General features: G+C 40.1%; 1 long non-coding RNA gene across 1 annotated transcript; it reads right to left on the bottom strand.

Annotated features, from left to right (window-relative positions):
- Positions 1–570: 570 nt before the first annotated feature.
- Positions 571–1,896, bottom strand: LOC121420190. Its single transcript, XR_005970721.1, has 2 exons — positions 1,371–1,896; positions 571–945 (listed from the first exon to the last, which is right to left on the bottom strand). It is a non-coding gene; the product is annotated as an uncharacterized LOC121420190 (long non-coding RNA).
- Between the last annotated feature and the right edge of the window lie 5,554 nt (positions 1,897–7,450).

Here is a 7,450-nt window from a genome sequence, read left to right as displayed (position 1 = left end):
TCGTTAACAGACATATCGACTGTTATAAGAAAATAGTTGTATCAATAAGTTTATTTAATAAACCTGTAAAGTAATGTAGATCAATACGTATTTCATTTTGTTGTAGAATTAAGAGTCCTTGGTAGTATAGTATTTGTATGAATAGGCAAGTTTATTCTTTAGTGCTTTAGTTATTAGTTTCAGTTGTTATACATTATGATTTATTATATGTTTCTTTGTTTGTATTTGCAGTATTTTATCTCAATCTTGGTTCGTCTGGGATGATGAAATTGTCACGAGCGAAACTGCTCTAATTAACTTATTAATCTACAGGCTACTTAACCACCCTGAATAAAAGACCAAAGGATATTCAAGATATAAATGAAGTGATCAATTTAATGTCACAAAATATAATTAGTCGTTTACATTGAATCGTTGAGAACATAAGTATAATTGCAAACAGATATTCAATAAATCATTTCATATAGAGAAGGAGTGTAATCATCATTGACTGTCCCAAGTTTATGGGAAGAGATTGATCTGGAAATAGGCCTTTAAATTATGTTACCGAAAATCTTGGAAAGTTTATCGATTGCTTGATCAAACCTTCAATCGGGTAAATGCGGAGTTCGAAAACAGAAGAGATCGACAAACCACGACGACTACGAAGATTGGACGATTATGACGAGGAACAAGTATGCCGATGATCGACGACGACGACGAAGAACACGACTGACGTCATCAGCGAAGACACGTGTCCTTGAAGAACGAAGAACAAGAGTTGAGTTGAAGCTCTAACTTGGAAGAATTACGGTCGAGTCCGACGAACAATAGCTTCGGCTGACTGAAGTGAGTCATTCCCCTCGAATGACATTTTGACTGATGACCTGGACATAGAGGGTAGGTGCTACCCTGACCTACATTGACTCCACATTGACTCTGGGCTGACCCTAGGTTGACAGCCGTCTAAAATAGGAATAGACCAAATACTTAACAGCAAAGGCCCTAACAATATTCTATTCACAAAGATATCAGCTTATCAAAATTAGCTTTCATATTTATTATCAAAGTAAATGAATAACAAGCTTCTATTAGCATGAGCTTTCTGATAGTCAAGAAAATACATAACAGTTGAGAAATCTAATATAATTATTTCTCTGAATCGTAGATCAATTATATAATTGACTTTAACAGACTTCAAAAATACAACTTTGTTCATTTTAGTAAGGATAATTATATTCACATTGAAGACTGGAGTAAGATGTCATTTGGTGACAAAATGAGCAGAATATAAATATATGTAAATCTGTCTTTCTTTCTGAAAACAGACATGCCATATTAAGCATAAGAATTGTATTAATATTAAAACGTATGAACCAAACATTACTTACAATTCGGCATCGAGTAGAAAGGAACCTCCCCGCACTGGGTAGGGTGGCACACGCCCTTTTCCTTGGTTAGGAAACACCCCAAATTGGACCTTCTTCTCCGAAATCAAAAGTGAGAGTGAGCTGGCTTGGCTTTTCTTGCCAGCACACCAAACAGAAATATGAAACACAAAGAGTCTGTAATCCTATACACCTGTTAAACTATAGTCTACTTATTATGACAACCCAGACTGTTAAAATACCAGACAACCTATCATGCCTACAGTTTAGTTACTAAGGTATGCAGTCCACATCTGTACATGGAGTTTAACAAAAGAGTTTAACAAAACATGGACTTTAACAAAAGGGTTATCTAATTTTGAATAAGATCCTACAATTGCTCCCCAATTTCATGAAAATGCTCTGATTTTCTTCCAAAAACGAGTTAAATCTTATTCAAAGTAAAAATATATGATTTGCATGATAAATGTGAAATATTACTATGCTCACTATATAGCACCTACAGTAATTTACTCCATTTGTATAGGTGTATAAAGATTCAACTTAAATGTTTTCCAAATTTAAATCAAATTAAATCATTTTATTTCTGCAATACAATTTTCAATCTTATAAATTGCATGCATTTCAATGTTTTGGTGCATTTTTTTTTTTTTTACAACCTACTTAGAAAGTCTGCTCCTACGTTCTCAGAGCCGCGAATTGCCTCAATGCGGTAGCGAAATGGCTGGAGGGAAAGGGCCCACCTCATTACCCTACTGTTGATACATTTTGCTCGATTGAGGTATAGAAGTGGTTTGTGGTCTGTTTCAAGGACAAAGTCTGTACCTTCAAGGTAAACACGGAATTTACTTATTCCCCATACCAATCCGAGACATTCACGCTCAATAGTCGAGTAGGCTTGTTCACGCGGAAGAAGCTTGCGACTTGCATAAGCAACAGGCTGTTTCTCTCCATCATGCTCCTGAAGGAGTACAGCACCAAGCCCAGTAGAAGATGCATCCGTTCTTAAAATGAACTTCTTCTGAACATCAGGCAGACAAAGGATGGGGCTCTGGGTGAGACTTTCCTTCAAAACTTTGAAGGCTGCCTCCTCTTCAGCAGTCCATTTCAACTGGTTAGGCTCCCGATTCCTTGTCTTGTCTGTCAGACGTGATGCTTTCGACGCAAAATTTGGGATAAAGCGCCGGTAATAGCTGGCTAATCCGATGAATGCACGAAGCTGCTTCTTAGTTTCAGGCTTCTTAGCATCACGGATCTTCTCTACCTTATCCAACATGGGTTGGATCTTACCTGCTTGGACAATATGGCCTAAGAATTCTACCTTTGTGCAACCGAGTTGGCACTTGCTGGGTCGAGCAGTGAGCCCTGCTGCTCGCAATCTTCCCAAAAGCTCATACAAGGTAGATATGTGTTCTGACCAAGTCGAAGTATGAATGAGAATGTCATCCAGATAATTGGTGACGTGCTTCATGTCTGCCAACAAAGACCTCATGACCCTGCTAAAAGTGGCAGGTGCATTGACCAAACCAAACGGCATGACACGAAACTGGAACAATCCACTTGGACTCTGAAAAGCTGTCTTGGCTTTGGCATCTTCTGACAAAGGGATTTGCCAGTAACCTTTGCTTAAGTCCACCTTAGAAAAGTAACAAGATCCAGAAAGACTAGCAAAGATTTCATCTGCACTTGGCAAAGGTTCTGCATCAAATATTGTGATGCGATTCAGTCTACGGAAATCTATACAGAAACGATTGCTGCCATCTGATTTCTTTACTATGACTATTGGGGACGAGTAAGGAGAATTTGACTTCTCTATCACTCCCATTTTGACCATCTTCTCTGTCTCATCCTGTATCACAGAACGCAGTGCATGTGGGACGGGATATGGTCTTTGTCGAATGGGATCAGCAGAAGTCAAACGAATAGAATGATTGCCTAAAAGGGTTTTACCTGGCACATCAGTCATCACATCCGGAAAATCCTCAAGTAGAGAACTAACTTCGTTTCTCTGTTGAGTCGACAAATCAGAACCAAGTTCAACATCATCAATGGTTTCCTGTGCTTCTAACACTGGGACACCTATCCTTATACTACTAGGGATAGAGGGAGTCTCTTGAATGCTATCATCATACCCATCTATAACTGAAGCTCCAACAACTACCTCTAAAGCTCCAGCAGAAGTGATATCTTCCTCAGACTTGTCAACAGACGAAGGAACATCGGGCCTTTCTGCCCGGTCAATGTATCTCTTTAAGAGATTAGCATGAAAGGTTTTCACCTTTCCGTTCATGTCGAGACGATAATCAAGATCACTCAATTTATGGACTACCTTGAAAGGACCTTTCCATTGTAATAGCAATTTGTTGTGATCTGATGGAAGGAGAAGCAGAACCTTATCTCCGGCAACAAACTTCCTAACCCTACTCTTGGCATTATAGTATCTCATATTTCGCGAGGTTGACTTACTTAACTCTTCCTGTGCTACTTCCATGGTACTCTCAAGCCTATCCTTAAGATCAACAATGTACTGATATGTAGTCTTCAATTCAGAATCATTTGCCTGACCACTCCAAAGTTCCTTAAGTATCTCAAGAGGACCTCGAACCTGTCTACCATATAAGAGTTCGAAAGGCGAGAAGCCAAGTGAAGCCTGAGGGGCTGATCTGTACGCAAACAGAACAGGAGCCAAGTACCGGTCCCAATCACTTGGACGGTCTGCACATACTCTCTTCAAGATCTGCTTAAGTGTTTGATTAAACCTCTCAACTAACCCGTTACAAGCGGGATGATAGGGTGTGGTTGTTAATTGTCGAATCGACAATAACCTCCCTACTTCTCGCATCATCTCCGAGGTAAATTGGGTACCACGATCCGATAGAATCTCTTGGGGAACCCCAACTCTACAAAAGACCTCTACCATAGCTTCAGCTACTGTACTAGTCTCAATGTTTGCCAACGCAACCGCCTCAGGATAGCGGGTTGCATAATCTACTATCGTGAGAATATACATGTTCTTTCTAGCAGTTACTGGTTTAATTGGGCCTACCAAATCGACAGCTACTCTAAGAAAAGGAACATCTATCACAGGCATCTTGCCTAGAGGGACCTTAGAAATTCTGCCCTTGGGGACTGTTCGCTGACAGATATCGCAAGACCTACAATACCGAGTAATATCTGCTTGGACACCAGGCCAATAGAAATTAGCTAAAACCTTATCAGTTACTTTCTTTACTCCTTGGTGACCCCCCATTATACTCTCATGAGCTAACTTCAACACAGCTTGCCTATAAGGTTTAGGAACAACTAACTGCCTAACTTCATTACCACTAAGCACAGACTTTGGTTGAAAAACCCTGTGTAACAATCCACCATCAAAGACAAAATATGAACTATGTCCTGAAATTTCACTATCTTTACGATCTCTACTATTCAAACTAGCATACTCCATCGCTTTCTTTAGCGTTGGGTCAGCCATCTGAGCCTCTTTGATGTCTTCTGAAGAAACATCAGGTATGGCTGACGGAACCTTCAAAGTCGGACGTGGCCGCTGAGCTTCACGAACCTGAGCTCGAGTCTGAACTGCCATGTTCACATTTTCATGCGACTTGCATGGTTGACCAGGTTTCCAATCTGGAATTGGATCCTTCGCTGGTCTCACATTGTCAATTTCACCAAGAACTACGTCAAATACAGGCGTCTCTACGCACAAAGCTTCTACCTTGCCAACAAACCAAGGAGAATCAATGTTGACCCTAGCTATTGGGAACTTCCTAATTGTTTGGTCAATTAAGACACACCACTTAGACTGACCAGTAAACTGTTCTGGCAATACCAGTGACTTCTTCACGATTACACCTGAACAACCTGTATCCCTAAGGACGCTCACATCATGTGATTCAAGTTTCCCATTCCTAACTGGAAGCTTATCATGCCAACGACGCTTACAAGTAGCACACATACTAGTGACTTCCCTATGCCTTTCTATCTCTAGAATTTCTTTAGAAGGAGATTCAATATACTCAGCAGAAGACACTAAGAACTCTCCTAACTCTACACTATCAGTGATCTGAGTTTCCTGAGACCCAGAAGAACTACAAGTGGGACAACTACCTGATGTCTGTTTCCCTACTAAATCTTGAGTTTCTCTTAACTGATTCTTTTGGTTCCTACGCTTACCTATTGGTGGCTTCGGAGAACTAACTAAACTCGCGCCTTGGAGTCTAACATTACAATCTTGCGCAAAATGACCCATTTTGTTGCAAACAAAGCATGGACCCTTCCTACGATGGCCTGATTGTTCACCCTTAGTCTTGTTCTCAGCAATTGGCGCATTGGATACCGTAGTATTACCCTTAGGTTTACTCTTATGGTTCAAGGGGGAATTCTTTTTAGGTACTCCAAAATGACCCCCATGTGCCTCAACAAATGTATCTGCCAGACCTGCCATCTCATCTGCAGATTTTGGTTTTCTTTCTTTTAGAAATAACGCTAGTGCTTGACCTCCTTTCTCTAAGACTTGCTGCATTAGAAGTAATTGTACAGTACCATCATATGAGCGCTGAGCTTCAGACAATTCTATCCACTTATCTAAATAATGGGACAACCTTACAACAAACTGACTAGGAGTCTCTCCTACCTCGGGATTAGAAAATCTGAATTTCTTACGGAAATCATCTGCCGTGAGTTCAAATCTCTTCAACAAAGCATCCTTCAGTGTTGCATAATTTTTTGCCTGATCAGCTGACAACCTTGAGTACACTTCTAACGACTTACCACGAAGTAAAGCACTAAGACTTATGGCCCAGCTAGTCTGCGGCCAACCCTGATTTTCAGCATAGCGTTCAAATCTATTAAGATACGCATCCATACTATCCTTTCCTTCCGTGAAAGGAGGGAGTTTAGGGGAAGGGGCCAAAGAACGACGGTCACCGTCACTACTTCCTACTTCGGAACTACTCTGGATACGAGCTAATTCAAGTTTCTTATCTAATAACATTCCCTCTTGTTTTTGTAACTCTAGCTGTTGTTGCCTATCTTCCCTAGCTGCATGTCGCTCATCTCGAGCTAATTTTTCTCTCTGTTCTACAAATGACAAAAGGTCTTGACCTGTAAACCCTAACTCTCTCCCAAACTCAAACAAATTTGAATCCATGGTTGATCCTAAACTGTTAGAAATAGATATGTTAGGTTAACAGACTCTTTGTTTAGAATTTGCCTTCTCTTACCAATATCCAAATGTCACTTGCTTGTGCCAGAAGCTTGCAACCACAGTGCGAGAGGTCCTGTCTCCTCGAACCGTCACAAATGTTACTGATCTGAAATACCTAATCAGAAGGACAAAACAAATAAACACATCTCATGAACATACATGTTACACTCGCTAATTACAACATCAATAAGCCTTGAAAATTTATAGGAATATTACAGTTAACTATTTCCCTTCAACATGAGTAATCCTTGACTTTAACTAGGAATTTTACAGCTAAGTACCTTCCGGACAAGCCCCCAAATGTCACGAGCGAAACTGCTCTAATTAACTTATTAATCTACAGGCTACTTAACCACCCTGAATAAAAGACCAAAGGATATTCAAGATATAAATGAAGTGATCAATTTAATGTCACAAAATATAATAAGTCGTTTACATTGAATCGTTGAGAACATAAGTATAATTGCAAACAGATATTCAATAAATCATTTCATATAGAGAAGGAGTATAATCATCATTGACTGTCCCAAGTTTATGGGAAGAGATTGATCTGGAAATAGGCCTTTAAATTATGTTACCGAAAATCTTGGAAAGTTTATCGATTGCTTGATCAAACCTTCAATCGGGTAAATGCGGAGTTCGAAAACAGAAGAGATCGACAAACCACGACGACTACGAAGATTGGACGATTATGACGAGGAACAAGTATGCCGATGATCGACGACGACGACAAAGAACACGACTGACGTCATCAGCGAAGACACGTGTCCTTGAAGAACGAAGAACAGGAGTTGAGTTGAAGCTCTAACTTGGAAGAATTACGGTCGAGTCCGACGAACAATAGCTTCGGCTGACTGAAGTGAGTCATTCCCCT

This window comes from Lytechinus variegatus, chromosome 8 (assembly GCF_018143015.1).
Source record: "Lytechinus variegatus isolate NC3 chromosome 8, Lvar_3.0, whole genome shotgun sequence".
NCBI classification, from domain to species: Eukaryota; Metazoa; Echinodermata; class Echinoidea; order Temnopleuroida; family Toxopneustidae; genus Lytechinus; species Lytechinus variegatus.
This window is presented reverse-complemented; position numbering and strand designations above follow the sequence as displayed.